We start from the raw sequence: 22050 nt of genomic DNA, 5'->3' as shown, positions 1-22050 counted from the left end.
GAACCAGTGAAGGAAAGCCAGCCACCTCCCAAGGCAGCCTGGCTCACTGCCAAACAGATTTGTCTCTCCATGCAGTGCTGCATTTTAAGAAGGACACGGAAAGCCAGAGGGTAGGGGACTCAGGAGAAGGGGACAACAGAGGATGAGATGGCTGGACAGTGTTATAGAAGTGACCAACATGAGTTTGACCAAACTGCGGAAGGCAGTGGAAGACAGGAGTCCCTGGCGTGCTCTGGTCCATGGAGTCATGAAGAGTCGGACACGAATAAACAACAACAACAGGATTGCAAGATGCCTGAAAACTAAGTCCAACAATGTATTTTAATGTGTGTTGGAAGCCGCCCAAAGTGGCGGGGGGGGGACCCGGCCAGATGGACAGGGTATAAATATATTATTATTATTATTATTATTATTATTATTATTATTATTATTACTACTACTACTACTACTACAACTACTACTACAAGGGAGAATTGAAAGCACTGGGGATATTTGGCCTGGAGAAGAGAAGATGAAAGGGAGTCATGGTTAGGGCTGGGGGAGAAATTTGATCCAGTTTACATTTAAAGCTGAACTAAATTATTTATTTATTGCATTTATACCGTATCCCACCATTTTTTCTCTAAGGAGCTCAAAGTGACATGCATGGCTTTCCCCCTCCATATTTTATTTCCCACAACAACTGGCCCTCCTTCATGGCCAAGTAAGGATTGGAACCTTAGTCTCTTCCTGGTCCTAGCAAACCAAAGCACAACTGTGCTTCAAAATTCGCACTACTCTGAATTTTGCAATGCAGTTCTGCAGTCAAGTAATGTGTACAGAACTGCATATACTCTGAGGATTTGTGCCAATAAATGTATAAATTACTGAAAATAACATGCAAACATGCATTCTGTTATGGGAAATTACTTTGCCCCCAAAAAGTCATATTGAGCGAAATTGCATACAAAAATTTGTATTGGGAGAAATTCACACTAAAATGCTGATGAATTTTCCATGAGGAGTTCTTTTAAAAAAGGAAAAGGCACAAACTGGCATGGAAATGTGGAGAATCAAACCTAGGATTGAGAAAAATGAAAAACCAGGAGAAAGCAAAATTGACAGGTCCTCCCATCCCAAATCGGGCAGGACAGCAGTCTCTCCACATTAGAAGGGCTTCTCACACAGAAGGTGAAGCAATACACTCTCGTGCTCAGCATGACTGGGGTGACATGTCCCAGCCCCAAGTTAGGAAGTGATCCTTGGAATTTGGGTAGTCCTTGCCCAGAAAACAGTCTGGAAAAGTTTGGGAAGTTTCTAGCTCAGGGAAACAGAAGAAGGAATCTCCAAGGTATCATGTGGAACCTTGGAAAAGGTTAGAAAAACAGCAAGTTTCCAAAGCCAGTGCAAGATCTGTGGGATACCTTCCCTTTTCCTGGACCAAATGTTGGCCTGGACCAAAGGACCAGTTAGGTTAGTGCATTTTGTAATTTTATAAGCTATGTGACCTTGCTGCTCAGCTGAACCCTTGTAAATGGCCTATTGGGACTTTGCTGCTATTTTTTTTATTCTAGTCTAGTACAGGTAGTGACCATTTTACATGTCTCTGATTGATGAGCACACACTTGTCACTGCTGACCTGGAAGTGGCCAGGAAATGGGGAGGGCTTATGCACACTTTTACATTTCACATAATTTTTTAGTTTGCCATGCTAAAAACACACCTACTCTGGTCAAATGCCAAAGGCTATCTGGTGGGAGGCGCTGGCGCAACTGTTTTACTCACACATTTATAGACACATTTTAGTGATGTCGCAACACGAATAACATTTCTTGATATTGAAATATTGTACGTGTATCAATGTGCCCCGTGCATCAATAGGTCCCACTTCCCCCTATTGAATACTACTTTACTTGATATAAGTTGCTTATTTTAAAGTCATATTTTTTATTATGACTTACCGTATTTGCATTGGATCAGATTTTTATAGAGCAGGGGTCCCCAAACTTACCTCGCCGAGGGCCGGTGCCGCCAGTGCCAATTGTGCTGCAGGCTGGAGCGTGTGGGAGCGCGCGCCCATACACGTGCGCACATGCGATTTCCGGCACACTTCTGGGTTGCCAGAACACTGGAAATAGCTTGTGCGCATGCACATGGGCCTCCTCCGGCCTGGAAGCGCGCCAGAAATGACGCATGCACATGCGCACAAGCTATTTCGAACGCTCCGGGGACCCAGAAGTGGGGAGCCGTGCCGTTAAGAGCGGGCGGTGGCAGCAGACAGCGTGGGTCGCTGGGGGCCGCATAAAAGAGCCTTGCGAGCCGCATACGGACCCCGGGCCTTAGTTTGGGGAAGCCTGTTATAGGGCATGTGACCTTTGTTGTATATGTTGTTGCTTCTACAGCTTGTAAATGGCCTTGTGTATAGCAAAATAAAAAGGCAATGTACAAATTAAAGGCAAAAATGAAATATGGTCAGGGATGGAAAATGCACTTGTTTGTGTTGAGTGGACGACTGCTTTCCTGGGCCTCTCTTTTAATGTCAACTTGGCTGTTTCTCGGTCCCATCCGCTCCTCCCTGTGGCTCATTCCTGGCACTCCCAAGAGCCTCTCTCGCCTTGGTATCTCAGCACCAGGGCTCTGTAGCTCTCCACCAGGTGACAGATGCAACGGTGTTATCAAGATGACTTTAAGACTTCTTCACACTGCCGGTAATCTGGCTGTGCTTACAATGTCAAGTTAATCAAGCTGTATCAGTGCTCACCTGTCATTGGAAGTGTTGCCGTGTTGGCCAAGAACACCTTTTCGTGCCCGTGAGTTATTGGAAGTTATCGGAACATCAGTTCTGCGATGTTCTGAGTGCCTGAAGTGTGCTAGGGTGTGCTGGGGGATAACTGTGGCTTAGCAATGCTGTCCGCAGATAAACCGATAGGAGGTAGTGATTTGTGCCCGTATTATGGCTCATGTGATCCCACTCCAGAGCTGCAGCGCAGCTGATATGACACCAGCCCTTTGCATAATTAAACAGCATCACATTAATTGGGAGGTTATTTTAGGGGATGTGCCATGAGAATGCAAATCTTTCTAGCAGAATCATCCCCTCTCTAAATTAATCATAACTAGCGTAAAGCTGTTCTCAACAAAAGAAACAGCTTTTTCCTTGTGCTTCTGGTGGCCTTGCCTCTCTGTCTTGTCTTGTTGCTGGGTAGATACAATGTTGGTGGCAGGGCTTCTTTTCTGCATGCCTTAGACGAGGGAGAGCTGGCATGGTGCCCTCCAGCTGTGTTGGACTACACCTCTCATCCTCCCTCACTGCTGGCCTTCTTGCATGCGGATGGTCGGAGCTATAGATCAAAACATCTGGAGCATGAAGGCTATCCCTGCCTTGCCCTCCAGATGTTTTGATCTACAGCTCCGACCAGCTTCCTTCTGGCTGCAAATGATGGTTTGGGTTGCGTTACTTTCCTGAGTGTAGCATTTATGCAACCTGCTCTATATTCCAAAACTTGTCTCACATCACTGTTCCACTTCAAGGTTTCTTCACAGGCAGGGGAGGATTTGATCAGAGGGACTGTTTCATTTAACCGGGTCTTCTCACCCTTGTTCCTGGGCCATCACTCAGTTCATTGGGGTTGGAGATAGATAGATAGATAGATAGATAGATAGATAGATAGATAGATAGATAGATAGATAGATGATAGATAGATAGATATGATATAAGCTCAGATTTCATCTTGCATATTATTTCCTTCACAAAAGTTATACCCAAATGTTCAATTCAAATACCATTTTTAAATGAAGCAAAAATAAAAAAATCAAGGAAGCAAACATTTTAAAAGGAAGGAAGGAGCTTGCAGCAGTTGTACTAAATGAGGAAGAGCATACTTTGCATAATGCCCCGAGATCTCCGGATGAAGGGTGGTATACAAATGTTACCACTCAATAAATAAAATAATTTGTAACCAACCAAATGTCTTGCAAATGGAATAGTTAGATGTCAGCAAATGCTCATAGTGAACATCCCTGGGGAACACATTCCATAAAATAGGACCTATGACCAAAAAAAAAAAGCCCTGTTCTTGGTAGAAGCCGACCTTCTCTTCCAAAGCAGGGGCTTCCCTATAAGATGGAAATCGGCAGGTTCAAGTGGGAGAAAGGGCTCCAAGTGCTCTCCATCTCCAAGTGCATAGGCAACACTCTGGTGGTCTGCCAGGCTAGTTGAAAGCACCCAGTTGGCTGTTGCCTAAAAGTCACCACAAGTACTCTCTGGAACTCACCTGGCACCAGCTTGGCATCTTCTCATCAGTCATGTCTTCTAGGGTCAACAGGCGTTATGGGGTACGCAGGAACTCTGTGAAATGTCTGTGAGTACAGCTTGTGTCTGCTCCACTTCCTTCAGTCTCTCTCAAAGCCATTGGCGTACACATTCTTCCAATTCCCACTCTTCCAAATAATTATGGAGGCGTGAGAACACTTGCCAACAAATCCACTCTCTTCTGAGGCTGCAAAATGCATTTAATGCCCGTACATTGCCATTAATACTCTCAAATGCTGCCTGTTGGAGGCGAGGCCTAATGAACTTTTAATGCCTTGGGATTATTTGCCACCTTGTTGCCTTGGAATGATGATCATGAGCATGAGCATGAGCATGTGCACAGTACTTTGGAGTGCTCTCCATGTATCCATCATATCAACAGCTACTAGCTCAGGTTCTGCCAGTGGGCTTCCTGCAGGCACCTGGCTGCCACTGTGAGGATGCTGAACTCGGGGGTCTTCCCCCTGATGATCCAGCAGGGAACTTCTTATGTTCTTTGCTTTGGAAAAACAAAACAAAACTGCAAAAGGAAGGAAATTAATCGACTATAGGCATTTTTGTGTTTGGCAGGGAACTGCTTTACGAAATTAGGAGATGTAGGGATTTCAAAGGATAGCTGTGTTCATGTATTGTTTCTGAAAGTATGGATTTTGTAGCTTTGCATTTAAACCTAAATTGCCCCTGGCACTTCCCAATGGTACCAACACTGAAGTGCCAACTTCAGGAAGGCATAGGTGGAGGTAGACCTTGGGGTCTCAAATTACAGCAGTGTCCTGGGTAACGTCAAAATTTGCCCCCTTCCTCTTGCCTTCTCTTCTGCATCCTAGTTGTGGCGCTCCCCCGAGGCTCCATGCTCAGTGCGACTGAATGGATTGCGCTCCTCTCAATCCACCTCTGGAATGGGCCATGGAGGTCTTAGAGGTTTTCCCCTCCTGCTTTGAGGAGATCTAGATCAGCCTCCAGCGCAGTGGGGTGGGCACATTTTCAGCCCAAGGCTTTCTTTGGGGCAACCCCCTAAAGAGTTACATGCCCATGTTGGGTGGCCCAGAGGCAAAAGTGGCCCAGGCCAAGGAATGTAAAAAAAAAAAACCTTTGCATACAACATTTGGCTAGTTTCTAAGTGTGCTCCCTCCAAGAAAGCAAAGGTCCTTATTGGAGTTTGAGGGCACATGCCAGCCAGGCAAAAGAGAAGCACACAGAGAGAATGTAGAGCAAGGCAGGTGAGCAGCATGGCCTGCAGACCTTCCAACATTACTCTGATGGAAATCGGGACATGTGTCTTTTCGTGTGGTGCTTCTGCCTGAGTTAGGTGGCTCACATGGGAGCCAGCTGATTCGCGCAAGAGCACAGCACCACTGCAAGCGCTGGCTGCAAGGAGTGGCTCACCAGCCTCCCCAATGGAATTCCAGGATGCCCCAGGGAAATCGGGACACTTGAAGGGTATGGGCCTGAGGAGAGAGAGTGAGGTGACTGGGAAGGGGGGTGTCCTGGAGAGAGTCCCAAGGGGGGGCAGATAGACAAGACTAGAGGGCCATATTGCCCCCCTGGATCTGTGGTTCCCCCACTCTGTCCCTGCCTCTGAGATGCCTTCCCAGGGGACACTAGAATGTCAGCCCAAGTAACATTAGAATGGCAGCATGTGTTATTCTGCCAGTTTTCTGTGCTCGGGGAAGTGGCTGTGTTTAGCTTATTTATTTATTTTTAAATGCTGGTGTGCCCCTCGCTCTGCAGCCCCCTGCCTGCAGGATGGAAATGGCATGGTGCCAGACACCCCTTGCTGCTTGAGTCTGCCAAAGCTACACATTAGAAGAGGGGATTTTATCCACCAAGCACCAGCAGCTTAGGAACCTCATCCTTGCTTCAGGGCCTGGTGGATGTTGCAGTGTAAGAACTAGAGAGAGAGCGTTTTATTCTTTGGCTGCCTCTATGCTAGATGGTTGTCCAGCTTTTCTTGGCAACTAGCGGAAAAGGGACACTGGACTGAACTCTTCCACCATTTTGGTTGTGTGATCAGAGAAAGGCTGTAGCCACGGGCTACTGCAGGGGATGGGTTCCCACAACCCCAGGGGCCAAATGCAGCCCCCCGAACTGGCCCTTGGGTCTCTCCTCAGGCTACACCTTTCACCAGCTTTGCTTGCACTTTCCTTGAGAATATGTCCTTGAGATCTGATCATGAATTTGGCTTGCCTGGAGAGAGGATAGAGAGGTGTGAGTATGTTCCCCGCAAGTGTCCCCGGGGGAAAATGGGGCATCCCATTTTCTCACATGAGAGCACAGACTATAAATACATATAATTTAAAAAAATCTCATTCTTCAGATCACTTGCTTGAGATACGAAATGGAAATCTTGGGTCTTATATGGACAAGAAAGATGTTAGAGCCTGAGAGACGACAGCTAAAGCCCCCCTCCTTTCCCTGTTGTAAGATTAATCCCCCCCCCATTCCACACTGCAGCCTGTTCTCTTGGGCTTTGCTCCTCAGCTCTGCTCAGCCGCCTTCGCAATTACTTATTGATCATTTCGCAGAATGTATTCTTTGTTGGTGGGTCACTGAGGCATGTGCAAGATGAGCGTGAGAAAATCTTATTTGAGATGGAAGGGCAATGGTCATCTGAGATATGAAGGGGGAGTGGGGAGACATTTGCATGGAGGTGATAATTTGCAGTCCAGCTGAATCCAATGCGGAGCTTCTTCTTCTTTTAAGCACTCTTAAGAGAAGCATTTCCATTGTGCTGCATTGCAAAAACTGGGTTGCCATTTGGGGGGCAAAACGAGATGAATTGTGGAATGCCTGTGTGCATTTCTCATATGTGTTTAAAAATAAGAACTAAATAGCAACCATGGTGATTAGAATTGTGCTGCTTGGAGAGAGGTGTTTATTAATTTTTTCAACAGCAACAAAATGGGGAGAAAGACAATGGCATACTACTGAATGACATATGAAGTTTGCTATACATTGAAAAGCCCAAACTATATCAGTATATTTTCAGATAACTGTCGCAGGTTGAACAGCATCAGGGAGATGAGGCTCCCTCCTCCTTCACCCTTCATTAGTGTGCCATAGAACCAATCCTGACTCTCCATATCCACCCACCCATATGTACTGTATGTAAATAAAACCTGTTTCTGAGACATATTCCTGCATTTCACATATTCTCTTATTGGGCCTTGAAATAGCAGCTTTGCAGAGCCAGTCCTGCCATTGGGCAGAAGGAGGCAGCTGCCTCAGGTGCCAGAGGCTTGAAGGGGATGGAGCTGCATGTGCCCTGCACCGCGGAAGCTGGCCTCCAGCAACCAGGTCTTATGGGGAATGCTGCCCCATCACTAGCTTTGCAAATCCAGTTGGCTTCTATATGTGGAATTCGAGCGGAGGGGGGGGAGTCACTCCGTCTTGTCCTTGGCTTCAGACAGAAACATGTCTTTGGCCAGTCCTGCAATCCTGTTTAGTTTAGCCTTTGGAATTTTTTCCCAAAGCAAATTATCTGTCTTGAGGTTTTCAGCAGAAAGAGAATGTTAACAAACAGGAACAACAAGATGCACACACAAATTGGAAACTGGAACCCAGTAGCTTAGTAGACAGGCTGCATTGTTGGGTGGAATTGATTCATGCAAGATTCAGCTCAGTAGAGATTACATTTGACAGGTGCACAGAGCGAGGAAAGAAGAAATATTACGTGAATTTCCAGTCAAAGGGCCTAATGAGGATGGCTGCTCTCATCTTCCCCATACCTATGTACAAGGAAATATATGGGTGTTCCTGGAGAACCTCTGCTTTCCCAGATACAAGCACTGGTACATGCAAAAGATGAGAACCACATTTCTGGGAAAGAAATGATTCCCCCAAAGCCTGGCAAGTCAGCTCATTTGTGGTGATAACATCCCACACTTTCAAATAGAAAGTGGGGGGGGGGGTTAATGAAATTTAAGGCATTTCTTCTTTTTGTATACAGTATATATCTCAAAATATCTATAGCAGAGGCAGGAAACCTATGGCCCCAACTGCCCTCATCCTCGGCCTCTCTTGGTCTAGAGCTGGTGGCAGGCAGAATCCAACAACATCGGGGTGGGGGGCAAAGAGTCCCCCAACCTGGAGCTGCAAGAATGTCCTCAACACAAATGAAACAGTCATTCTTCAGGCAAAGAGAGAGAGCCATGGATATTAATACTTGGGACCATATCCTATGTTCTGTGTGTTTATGGGTGGCAGAGCTCAAAGGTCCTTCAACAATGGGATTTTGGTGATAGCTGGTTGCACAACACAAATCACCTTTTGCACAACAAGTTTGGCAAAGTACTTGTGTTTTCCATTGCACAACAACATTCCACTAACACAATCCGTATACCCCTAAGTGACTAAGAATTGATTATGATAGTCATTTAGTGCCAAAATACATGTGTCTTCCACGTAGGTGCCATGTATTCCTTCTAAGATAGCCAAAATATGGGCTGCTAGCTGGATCAGGTCGCTGCTGTTCTTCAGATCCAAAATGCCCCCCCCTCATGCCTGCGCAGGGGAGAGCACCCATTCACTCCACCCATGGCTCTAAAGGTGACAGAGAATTAAAAGTGGGCATAGCAGCAGTTGGGGATCTCCATATGTAGGCAGCCATTTCCCAGTGAAGTGAAGGGTTATTGGGTTCCTAACTGACCCCTGATGGATCCAAATCAAGACCTTTATAGTCCAGCATCCTCTTTCCCACAGTTTCCAGCCTGGTCCCTCTGGAAGCCTCCAGGCAGGTAATGGTCCTCTCCCCAAGGAAGTACTATTCAGAGGAATGCTTCCTCTCACCCTGAAGGCATATAGCAAGGGGCCCCCAAGGGGATGCCCTCCAGGTGTTCTTGTGCTGCAACTCCCAGGAGCTCTGGCCAGCATGGTCAATAGTCAGGGGGAAAGGGTGTCATTCTCCAACAACATCAGTGGAGCATCCTCTTGGCTACCTCTGGCATATAGCCACCACAGCCCATAACTTTCTCCTCCATGAACTGGTCTCATCCTCTCTTAAAGCCATCATGAATTGCTATCCAACGTCAGATCTTGTGCCAATGAAGTTCAAAGAAAGGAGGTGATTTGAGGGTTTGTGCCACTGCAGTTTTGTGTGTTTGTGTGTAAGCGAGAGAGAAATGTGAGGCAGGAAAGGGAGTTGTTCAGCGGTTGTCAATGTTGTGAGGAATAGAAATTGTGTGTTATGAAACCGATACTGTTTGAGTATGCCATCATGGCAATGCTGACGAAAGGAGGCTGGCCAAAGAGTCATGCATTTATGCAGAACTGGGAAGCCATGATTAATGTTAAGGAAACCAAATCAATTTTTAAAATTAATAATACTAAAAAGGGACTTGGTCACATTGAATCCCCTACCACAGTCAAAAGTGCTTGCTCTTAATGTCAAATGGGTTTGCTGAGTGTAACCAAGTTGGCCTCTGCAACAGGAAATGAAAGTCAGAGCTGGAAGTTGGGAAGAGAAACCGGTGTATAGAGATTTGGGGGAAATGCTGGAAGGAATAGCTTTGCAATTATTGTGAGACTTAATTCAAAAGCAGATACATTAGAACTCGAGGTATGACTACTGTACTGTCATCCTTCAGAGGGGACCTGAATGTCCCATTTGCTCACATTCTCTTTGACCTGTCTCCATACCAAGCTATCCAGCCTTTTCACTTTCTCTACCTAAGCACTCCTTTCCCCTTGAATATTTCTGCTGCCCTCTTCCATTCCCCCACCCAACAGGCCCTTTTATAGAGATGTAACATGAGTTTAGTGCAGTTATTCGAGTAAAGGTCAGAGCATCAATACTTAAGAGGTGTTTTGAGTGTCGTTTTCTATTTCCCTCCTGAGGTGCTCCATCATCCAAGAAGGGGCTTGTCACTAGTCGTGGGCAAGCACCCTCTGGCCCTCTCCAGAATTGGCCCACGTTTCCCAGAGAAAGCAGATAGGAAGCCACCTAGTGCTGAGTCAGACCATTGGTCCATTCAGCTCCTTATTCTTTCATCTCAGGGGCAGCAGCTCTCCAGAATATCAGGCAAGGAATCTCTCCCAGCCCTACCTGAACATGCCATTGCAGATTGAACCTGGGAATTTCTGCATGCAAAGCTGATGGTCTGTCACTGAGCTACTGTAAGACTCTAGTTACAGGTAGGTAGCCGTGTTGGTCTGACGTAGTCGAAACAAAATAAAAAAATTCCTTCCAGCAGCACCGTAGAGACCAACTAAGTTTTTATTTTGGTATGAACTTTCGTGTGCATGCATTCTGAAGAAGTGTGCATGCACACGAAAGCTCATACCAAATTAAAAACCTAGTTGGTCTTTAAGGTGCTGCTGGAAGGAATTTTTTTATTTTGTAAGACTCTAGTCCTCATGTCTTTGGATAAAGGGTTGAATTAAATAGGTCCTAAATTCAATCGCTGGCATCTCCAGGTAGGGTTAGGAGAGACTCCAGACTCCCTGCCCCTATAAAGCTGGGTGACTGTTAAGAAGGAGGAAGGGGGAGAAGAAGAGGGGCAAAGGATGTTGGGAGTAGAAGGAGACAGTAACACAGAGAACATTCTCCACTTGAGCCAGTGTGGTGTAGTGGTTAAGAGCGGTAGGCTCATAATCTGGGGAACCGGGTTTGCGTCTCTACTCCTCCACATGCAGCTGCTGGGTGACCTTGGGCTGGTCAAACTTCTTTGAAGTCTCTCAGCCCCACTCACCTCACAGGGTGTTTGTTGTGGGGGAAGAAGGGAAAGGAGATTGTTAGCCGCTTTGAGACTCCTTCGGGTAGTGATAAAGCAGGATATCAAATCCAAACTCCTCTTCTTCTTCTTGTAGGGTTATTTTTACATCTCTCCTTATGGGACACACAAACATCCAGGCAGACACACCATCCAGCTGCTTTGCAATTTTCTTGCATTTCTCAAGCCCTCTGTGTAGAAACTATGGAACTGTTAGTAACTGAAGCTGGGGAAGATTTTTGTTTGGGGGATTTTAAGAAGATAAACAGTCATGCAAAAGTGTTTCCCATTTTTTTTGCTGCTGTTTTTATTTCAGGTGTCTTTTGTGACCTTTTGAAAAATGGAAGCAATTAACCATTCAAAAAAAGAAAGCATCAAAAATAAAATGAGCACCCCAAAGCATACCTTTGTATTTTGGGCAAATTAATCTGGAGTAACTACCATTTCCTGGTTCTGTACCAAACAACAACAATTAACACATATAACAGGCCTACGCAACTGAAGTCCAATGCATTTATTTATTTCAGGCATTTTTGTTGTTTAGTCATTTAGTCATGTCTGACTCTTCGTAACCCCATGGAACAGAGCACACCAGGCACTCCCGTCTTCCACTGCCTCCCACAGTTTGGTCAGACTCATGTTGGTGGCTTCGAGAACACTGTCCAACCATCTCGTCCTCTGTCGTCCCTTTCTCCTTATGCCCTCAGTCTTTCCCAGCATCAGGGTCTTCTCATGAGGTGGCCAGTGTGGTGTAGTGGTTAAGAGCGGTAGACTTGTAATCTGGGGAACCGGGTTCGCGTCTCCGTTCCTCCACATGCAGCTGCTGGGTGACCTTGGGCTGGTCACACTTCTCTGAAGTCTCTCAGCCCCACTCACCTCACAGGGTGTTTGTTGTGGGTGAGGAAGGGAAAGGAGAATGTTGGCCGCTTTGAGACTCCTTCGGGTAGTGATAAAGCGGGATATCAAATCCAAACTCTTCTTCTTCCTCCTCCTCCTTCCAGTGAGCACTCAGGGCTGATTTCCTTAAGAATGGGTAGATTTGATCTTCTTGCAGTCCATGGGAGTCTCAAGAGTCTCCTCCAGCACCATAATTCAAAAACATCAATTCTTCAGCAATCAGCCTTTATATTTATATTTAGCCTTTTAATCCAATGGATTTTAGTTTACAATTGAGATGGATCAATCAGAAGTGAACGGAAACATCAGCAAAATTACTAAATAAACCAATTATCAACAAGCTCAATATGGAAGCAGGTTCTTCTGCAGAATGTTAGATGGAAATGGCAAGGAAGTCAGGATGCGTCCCATGACTTCCTCCACTAAAGAAAGGCTGTGCAGATTTTCACCCACAAAGCTGGCCAGGTTTAGGGTGCAGAAAATGAAAGGATGGTGCCTGGGTCTCCCTTATGGGTAAAACTAGATGAAATTGAGTTCCACAACTGGCTTTCAATTTTGTTTTTAAGTTAGAATAGGTTTGGGGATTTGGGGTTTAAAAAAGGAAAAAACAAAATGAAGCTCGTGAAGCTCCTGTCAGAAGTCCCTACCGGCATTAATAAGCGACTCTCAACCCTTCGAATAAAGCTCTCCAAAAACCAACAGGCTACTATTATAAGTGCTTGTGCACCAACACTGGATGCCGATGAAGACATTAGAGAAAAATATTACTCTCAGCTGGATACCGTCCTATCAGAGACACCTAAGGAAGATAAAATTATCCTCCTGGGTGACTTTAATGCAAGAGTTGGGCGAGATTTCGATCTGTGGCCTTGGACTATTGGGTAAGAAGGAGTTGGCAACAGCAACCAGAACGGAATCTTACTTTTGACAATATGTGCAGCACACAACCTTGTTATTACTAACACACTCTTTCGACAGAAAAATAAATTTAAAACTTCATAGAGGCATCCTCGGTGAAACCACTGGCACCTCTTAGACTATGTTATTGTCCGTGCTAAAGATCGCTGTGATGTGCTCCTTACCAGAGCTATGACAAGCGCTGACGACTGCTGGACAGATCACCGACTAATAAGCTCCACGATGGCTATCAAGATTATACCTCAATGCAGGCTTCAAGGAAGGAAACCAAGGCGCAAAATGAACACTCAAGCCCTTCAAGACTCCATTAAGTGGGATTGCTTCCAAACGACTCTTAAGGACCATCTGCTTTCAGAATTCCCTGATAACATCGAGGAACACTGGACCAAGCTAAAAACATCCATTATTGCAGCCTGTGAACAAACTATTGGATACCAAACCAAGAAACACCAGGACTGGTTTGATGAAAATGACAGTGAGATTGAACACATGATTGACAAGAAAAGGAAGACCTTTCAGATCTGGCAAAGAGATAGAATCATAGAGTTGGAAGAGACCACAAGGGCCACTAAGAAAAAAAAAACTATGCCAACGCTAAGGCTGAGGTTCAAAGAAGAACCAGAGAGGGCTTGAGAAATGCAAGAAAATTGCAAAGCAGCTGGACACTGTGGTTTTTCTCAATAAAATGGGAAGTTAGTGGCGCCTCCATAATCTTGTTTAGAATTCGATTTTTATGCTCTAAAATTATTGCCTTTACCGTTCTAGTACCGTGTTTCTCATATTATAAGACATGTCTTATATTTATTTTTTCCTCAAAAAAATCCACTATGACTTATTTTCAAGGGATGTCTTATTTTTTTCCTCCTCCTCCTGCCGCGGCCGGCATTGCTGCTGCGCCTATCACTATGTCTTATTTTCGGGGTATGGCTTATATTCCTTGAATGCTTAAAATCTTGCTATGGCTTATTTTATGGGTATGTCTTAAAATATGAGAAACAGGGTAGTACCCCATATGTACCATAAATTACAACTACATTGTATGGCATAAATGACTCCCCGAGAGTTGCAATTAGTAAAGGATTCCAATCGGATAGGTTTGCAAGATCCCGGTGTTGTAAATTCCTTGATTTCTTTAGTTAACTCACAGGCGGCACATTTTCCACATTTAAGGTGACCACGTATATTGCTCTGAGTATGACACACCTCCGAAATGGTCGTATGTACAGTGGTACCTCGGTTTATGAACACAATTGGTTCTGGAAGTCTGTTCATAAACTGAAGCGTTCATAAACTGAAGCGAACTTTCCCATTGAAAGTAATGGAAAGTGAATTAATCTGTTCCAGATGGGTCCGCGGCGTTCGTAAACCGAAAATTCATAAACCAAGGTGTTCATAAACCGAGGTTCCACTGTAATAACATATCTTTAAGATTCCTTGTCCTACGATATCCTATTTGTGGAATCCTGGAACAACCCGGTAGATCTTTTATCAGATGCCAATGTTTTTTTAATGATTCTACTGAATAAGCAAGTGGAGTAAAAACTCCCCACTGGAGTAAAAATCAAATATCGAACAGATGGAAAGCTCTTCAATCTGAGCAGGCTGAAAGCAAAAAGTAAGGTTACTGTAACTGCCATCATAGAGCTTCAGTATGCTGATGACAATGTAGTGTGTGCACGCTCAGAGGATGACCTCCAAACCATCCTAAATATATTTGCAGAAGCTTAGAAAAAGCTTGGCCTATCACTCAACATCCAAAAAACCAAAGTGCTGCACCAACAAGTACAACATAACCCCTCTGCAGCACCACAAATACAACTTGGTGGTGTAACGTTGGAAAATGTTGATCACTTCTACCTAGGCAATTACCTTTCCACAAGGGCCAACATTGATGCCGAAATCCAGCAACGCCTGAGCTCTGCGAGTGCAGCTTTCTCCCGATTGAAGTGCAGAGTGTTTGGAGACCGGGATATTTGCAGGGAAACCAAAGTGCTTGTTTACAAAGCTATTGTACTACCAACCTTACTATATGCTTGTGAAACATGGACCACTTATAAACGCAATATCCAACTCCTCAAAAGATTCCATCAATGGTGTCTCCGAAAAAAAATTCACATCACTTGGGAAGACAGGCAAACTAATATCAGTGTACTGGAAGAAGCAAAGATCACCAGTGTTGAAGCAATGATTCTTCAACATCAACTTCGTAGGACTGGTCATGTGCGGATGCCTGATGATCGTCTTCCAAAACAACTACTCTATTCCAAACTTAAAAATGGAAAGCTTAATGCTGGTGGTCAACAAAAGAGGTTTAAAGACTGTCTCAAGGCAAATCTTTAAAAATGTAGTCTAAACACTGACAACAGGGAAACACTGGCCTGCAAGTGCTCCAGTTGGAGAACAGCCTTTACCAAAGGTGTCATGGGCTTTGAAGAACCTTGATCTCAGGACACAAGGGAGAAACGTGCTAAGAGGAAGGCACACTTGGCAAATCCACACTATGATCAACTCCCACCTGGAAACCAATGTCCCCACTGTGGAAGGATGTGTGGATCCAGAATTGGCCTCCACAATCACTTACGGACCCATTGTTAAAATCGTGTTTATGGAAGACAATCTTACTCGGATACGAGTGATCGCCAAAGAAGAAGAAGAAGACTCTTTGGGTGGTTTCCTCAAATCTTGGGTTTGAGGGAAACTAATATGAGGCAAAGACTGCAATTCACTCAGACAGTAGCAGTCATAGCCCCTGCCTTTCCATTTAACCCAGAACCAGCTGCAGTGGGGATTCTGTTGCGGGGCTGCTTTGAGTGACCTTCCTCTCTCTGTCACTCATGCTGTGTGAGTAGGGGTCTCATTTTCCTGACCTCATCCAGTTGCCAGTCAACTCCTTCATTAAAAATGGAGGTGGAGGATGGGGGATCAAAATGAGTGAATAGCAACGAGAAGATAAAGGCATAAACGTGTCTGGAAATTAAAGCATTCCCGCTGCCCTTTCATTTCACTGCTTTGCAGATAGCTGCAGGAATACTTAGCACAGAGCCTGAGGTCTGCAGAAGCCAGTCTCTTAGCAGCAGGGGAAAAAGTTGCTACATATTTATTTGTAAACCCAGAGTCTTTATCTCTAAACCTGTGTTGAGTTCAATAAAATTTGATTTAGCAGTTTACAGTGGGAGGACTGTACTAGAAAGCCCTGACTCGGGGGGGGGGGGCTTTTAAAAAGAAATCCAAAATGGAAATGCAAGGATTAGTTCTAGGCTACTTTTGTGACATCCCTGGGAGTCAAGATCCACTCTCCTCGTACCTGCATTGAGCTTTGTCCATTCATGCTAAAATCCATTGAGATCTATCCAAATGTACCAGAGGAATAAATATTCCTAGTACAGAGCAGCCTTACCTGGCCTGTGGTCCTCTAGATGTTCTTGAACTCCAGCTCCCATCATCCCTGACCATTGCCAGGCTGGTGGGGGCTTGTGGGAATGGAAGTCCACCTACATCCAGCAGGACCAGGCGGAGGAAGGCAGGTAGAGTCCCTCCAAGGCTCACCTGCTAGACTCTGGAGTGCAATGACACCCCCTGACTAGTCTTAGCCTTCATAGTTCTGCTCTCTGGGAATGTCAGGATCTGCTGAAATACAGTAACTGCTCTCCAAAACAAGCATTAGTGTTTTTAGAGGGGGAAATGTGCTTCATCATAATTTTTGAACAATCATCCACACATTCCAAAAACCCTGTGCCTTTGCCAGGTATGCCTCCTCCCTAGGCTCACTTTCTACTTTATCACAAAAAGTCACTCAGGATGCAGAATGAGCAAATGTTTTGCAAAGAACTCATCTCATCTGTCCCTAAATCTGTCCCTAAACCTCCCCTTTTGGAGGCCTCTGAATAGTAAAAAAAGATAAAGACCCCTATCCAGTCAAAGGTGACTATGGGGTGCGGCACTCATCTTGCTTCAGGCTGAAGGAGCCAGCATTTGTCCACAGACAACTTTCCAGGTCATGTGGCAGCAGGACAAAACCGCTTCTGGCACAACAGGACACCGTGACGGAAGCCAGGGTGCATGGAAACGCCATTTACCTTCCTGCCGCAAGGGTACCTATTTATGTCCTTGCACTGGCATGCTTTCAAACTGCTAGCTTGGCAGGAGCTGGGACAAAGTAATGGGAGCTCACCCCGTCATGGGGATTTGAACTGCCAACCTTCCAATCAGCAAGCCCAAGCAGCTCAGTGCTTTAGACCACAGCGCCACCCACATCCAGTTGCTGGGGATCACAAGTGGTGAGAATACTGTTTTGCCAGGTCCCTACAGCATCTGCTTCCCCACTGCGAGGTCAGAGGGGTGGACTAGAAGAGCCTCTTGCAAACATAGCTGTCAAGTTCTCCCTTTTTTAAAGGGAAATTCCCTTATGCTGAATAGCCTTCCTCGCGAGAAAAGGGAAAACTTGACAGCTATGCTTGCAGAGTCAGAGAATGGGAGAGTTGGGGGGGTGCACAGGGTCATCCAGGAACCAGGCATATTCAACCATTTCAGACCTAGGACCCACTTTTAACTCAAACATGAATTTGGGGACCCATTTCTTTACCCTTTGCCATCTATTTGCATGGAGATAGTGCTCCTGTGACCCACTTGGTGCAAGCCATGGCCCACTTGTGGGTCCCAGCCCACCAGTGGAAGATCAGTGATCTAGCTCAACCCGCTGCAATGCAGGAATTCACAAAATTACTTTTGTTTAAATTGATTTTCATAGAAATTTGCTCAGACAAATGAGAAAGACATAATAACAAACACAACATACATGACAAATACTGACTTTGAGCTTAGGATTCCTCCACACTTCCTTTTGCCCCCTGCCTAGAGAGCACAGCTCTGCGAGATTTCCTGCTTGCCCCACACTTCCTGGGCATGTGGCTGAGCAGTTTCTCATTTGTCCCGCTGCTTCTCCCAGGAAAACCTGCTGTTCACTGCTGAATCAGAACAAACGTCAATCCACAGAAAAACTTATTGCCATTTGTTCTGATTCAGCAGTGAACAGTGGGCTTGCATGGGGGAAAGTGGAGCAAGCAGACATAAAAGAGGTAAGATGTAGAACCAGATGTCTAGAAGAGCAAAGGACGTCATTCATGAATGTGTAAGCTAAAGGCCAAAAGTGTTCAGGTATAATACTCGTCCGTAATGGATGGTGGAGATCTTGGGGGAAGAACTGCTTTCTTTTGTTGCAAAACAAATCCAACAAGTGGAAATCAAGAACCTGTGATGGATGTTTTGGATTTGACCCCTCCAAGTTGTCTGTTACATTCTTCTGCTACCAACTGCCACTCCTTATTCCAGCACCCCTTCTGATCGGCAAGCCCTAGGCTCTGTGGTTTAACCCACAGTGCCACCCACATCCCTGTAGAAGAGAAGATATTACTTCTTATTTTTTAAAAATAATTTTACACACACACACACACACACACACACACACACACACACACACTGCAAAGGAAAGAGGCCCTTCCTTTATGCCGTTTCTCTCTTTTCCTCTGTCCCTGCTCACAAGGGGTACCTGGCCTTTCAAAGGTTGCCCATGAGAGAATGTGGCCCTTCCTTTATGCCGTTTTAATGTACCCTGCTTTGCATTGCATCTTAACTTGCTGTTTGCTGCTTTAGAAGCTTTTTCATTTAAAAGTGATATCATAATTATTGACAGGTCATTTGACCATTGTGCCAACGAAGTTCAGGGAGAAGAATTTGAACCTAGCTTTGTTTCTGACCTGCTAGCTTTCTGTGGGCGGGGCCTTTTCCTGTTTTGGTCTCGTAGCCTGCTTGGGACAGCCCAGATGTCATCCTTGACTGTCAGTTGAATGATATGATATGATGATATTTATTATTACGGCCATTGGCCCATCACATAAAACACATTTCCCAGAACTACATACAAATAATTGTGACTTCCGTCAGGGGTTTACACAAAAATTAAGATAAAAAGTAAAATAACATACAGTAAAATTTTACAACATAAAACGTCACCCTCTGTTCGTTTGCTGGGTAGGTTGATCAGAATGTCATTAATTCTAGTATCATATTGTGATTCATGGTTTAAAAGGGTTGTCCGAACCATACAGAAGTCCGTTTTTCTTCTTTAGAGAAAGGACGCTAATCAGATATCTAGCAACAGTGAGTGATCTAGGAGGGTCTTCATCGTTCAATAGGTGTCTCAGTTTGGCTTCGTTAGAATCATCAGCAATTCCCATAAGATATGGGGCAAGATCCTAGCTCCTAGATCCTATGCTTGGTCCTAGCTCCTGCCAACCTTGCAGTTCGAAAGCACGTCAAAATGCAAGTAGATAAATAGGTGCCACTCCAGCGGGAAGGTAAACGGCGTTTCCGTGTGCTGCTCTCATTCGCCAGAAGCAGCTTTGTCATGCTGGCCACATGACCTGGAAGCTGTACGCCGGCTCCCTCGGCCAATAATGCGAGATGAACGTGCAACCCCAGAGTCGGTCACGACTGGACGTAATGGTCAGGGGTCCCTTTACCTTTTATGGAGCAAGAAACTTACTCTTGGATGATGAGTGAAGGGCGCAACTAAAAAATATGTGGTGCAACAATTCAGGTGATCCGCAGTTACAGTCACATAAGAGTGATATCTGTCCGTTAGAAAGTCTATTTCCCAACACATTGGATGGGAAGGTGTTGAATCTTGCCTTTATCAAGGCATATCTATGTGCTGAAGTAGTTAAAGAATTCAAGTAATGAGGGAGTTTTACAGGGGGTAATAGACCAAGATTTAGAGGTGAACAAATACCATTAGCCAGTACCATTTTCTGCTGCAAGTCCATCTCCTCTAGTTTATGGGTTACTGTTCTTTTGGCTGAAACTATATCCTGCTCCAATAATTTAGATGGGGAGATTCCCATAGCCATAATTTTCAGTTGTAGTGTTTTTGCCCATGGGCTATGAAAATCGTCCCTCCACATACACTCAGGGCTGGTGCTAGGGCTTTTTGCGCCCTAGGCAAAATCACCTCCTGGTGCCCCTGTGTCCCCTCCATAGGCTGGAGGAGCGCAAGCCAAAAGGAGAGCTCAGCGCCCTCCCGACTATGGAGGGCATGCTGTGAGCTCTTCAGCGACGGCGGTGGCAGCAGCGCCCATAGCTGAAGGTTTCAGTTACAGGCGCTGCCGCCCCCACCGCCACCGCTCGCTCGCTCGTTGCAGCCGCTGAGGAGCTCACAGTGTCCCCTCCATAGGCGGGAGGGCGCTGAGCTCTCCTTTTGGCTTGTGCTCCTCCCGCCTATGGAGGGCATGCTGTGAGCTCCTCAGTGGCGGCTGCCACGAGCGAGCAGCGGCGGCAACAACAGCGCCCATAGCTGAAGGCTTCAGCTATGGGCGGCGGCGCCGCTCACTCGTTGCAGCCACTGAGGAGGTCACATAGCGTCCCCTCCATAGGCGGGAGAGCGCTGAGCTCTCCTTTTGGCTCGCGCTCCATAAAACCTCCATAGGCGGGAGGAGCGCAAGCACACGCCGTGAGAGGGCGGCGGTGGCGCAGGGGTTTTGCGCCCCCTCCATTTACGCACTCTAGGCAACTGCCTAGTTCGCCTAAATGGACCCACCGGCCCTGCATACACTGTTTCAAATACAGGTTTGGGAGATTGTGCCAGAGTGATAACCAGGGGCAGAGTATGTGCTTCCAAAGGGCGTTTCTAGGGATACAGTGTTGAGTTCCATGTGTATTGCTGTATTACTTACACAGTTGGGTAATTTCAATAACCTTCTTAAAAATTGATTTTGAATAACCTCCAAATAAGATAAATTAACAAAAGTCCCCCAAATTGAGATAGCATAAGCAATTGTTGCAATCACCTTGGCCTTAAACACTTTCAACGCTGATGGAATGCGGAGGGCCCCATCAGAGAAAAAGAATCACAAAATCACAAATGAGATAGCTTTGGCTCTGTTTGTAACGTAAACTAAATGGGCCTTCCACCCAAGGTTGTATTGCAACAAAACTCCCAAGTATTGAAATCTGTAAACTTGTTCAATGGCCCTCCCATCAATTCTCCAGTTATAGGATTTCCGGCTCTTTGAAAAAAATTAGAATCTTAGATTTTGCATAATTAATTGTGAGAAGATTTGACTTGCACTATGAACCAAAAAAATTTAAAGCCCTCCTGAGACCTACTCTGGAAAAGGATAAGATCACAGCGTCATCTGCATATAATAATAGGGGGCAGCGGTATAGTGCCGGGTGGGGTGCGTGAATCCTTTCTTGAGCTTCTATTAAAGGTGTCCTCATATTGCATATAAACAAACAAATTAAACAGAGATGGAGCAAGTATGCATCCCTGACGGACTCCTCTACTAATGGGAATTGAGTTGGTAAGATCTCCCTCCGGGGTGATTCTCACCCTGGCCGCTGAGCCCTCATGTAGTTTGATTATTAACCACAGGAGCCTTCTATCGATGCCCCAAGGGCAAGTTTTCCCCAGAGGATTCTCCTGGGGGTGCTATCAAATGCCGCCTTTAGATCAATAAAAGCCACACAGAGTTGGCCACCTTTTGGGGTGGAGTATTTCCGGGCAAGATAATGTAAAATTAAAATATGGTTAGTTGCTGAGAGTTTTGGGCGGAATCCAGCTTGTTCGGGCCCAATCAGATTTTTCCCATCGGCCCATTGGGTGAGTTTATTTTACAGAAAGCGGGCATATAGTTTCCCAACTATTGAAAGCAGGCTGATGTTCCTGTAGTTCCCAGGGTCATCTGGTGTGCCCTTTTTATAGATTGGGATGATAATTGCGTCCTTCCATATTTTCGGGATCATCCCTGATTTATTGACGGCATCAAATATGGTCGCCAGAACTTTTGCCCACCCCACCAATCCGCATGATATTTTATAGCTTCTGCCGGAATCAGGTCGGGCCTGGGGGCTTTTCCCGTTTTAAGTTTGACAATCAGATCATAGTTGTCTTCTGGGTCAACTGCCAGTTGACAAGCATGCCAACCCAAATCAGAGAGAAGAGTTCTAGCCTAGGCTTCTTCCTGACCTGCTACCTTTTTAAGAGCAGGGTTGTTGTTGTTTGTGTGTGTGTGTGTGTGTGTGTGTGTGTGTGTGTTGGTCATGTGGGAACATTGAACACTGCCCACATTCAGTGCTCCTTATGAAATATCCACCACTATTAGTTTAGCTCTTGCAAACGCAGTCCTTTGTAAATAGTGCTCCTGTTTATCCAAACATCTCATTATCCAAATGGTGTTG

At 45.5% G+C, this 22050-nt stretch overlaps 1 protein-coding gene across 2 annotated transcripts in view; it reads left to right on the top strand.

Annotated features, from left to right (window-relative positions):
* Nucleotides 1-22050, top strand: part of LINGO1 (leucine rich repeat and Ig domain containing 1) — a 75622-nt gene that overhangs the window by 40481 nt on the left and 13091 nt on the right. The window contains exon 1 of one of the 2 annotated variants that reach the window (XM_088657212.1): nt 7697-10423. The exons of the other annotated variant lie outside the window; for it this stretch is intronic. The gene's annotated coding sequence lies outside the window, so the exon portion shown is untranslated. Of the gene's footprint in view, nt 1-7696; nt 10424-22050 lie in introns of those variants that run through there. 2 annotated transcript variants of the gene reach the window in all.

This window comes from Zootoca vivipara, chromosome Z1 (assembly GCF_965207765.1).
Source record: "Zootoca vivipara chromosome Z1, rZooViv2.hap1.1, whole genome shotgun sequence".
Lineage (NCBI taxonomy): Eukaryota > Metazoa > Chordata > Lepidosauria > Squamata > Lacertidae > Zootoca > Zootoca vivipara.
Note: the sequence above shows the minus strand (reverse complement) of the source record. Positions and strands in the feature narration are given on the sequence as shown.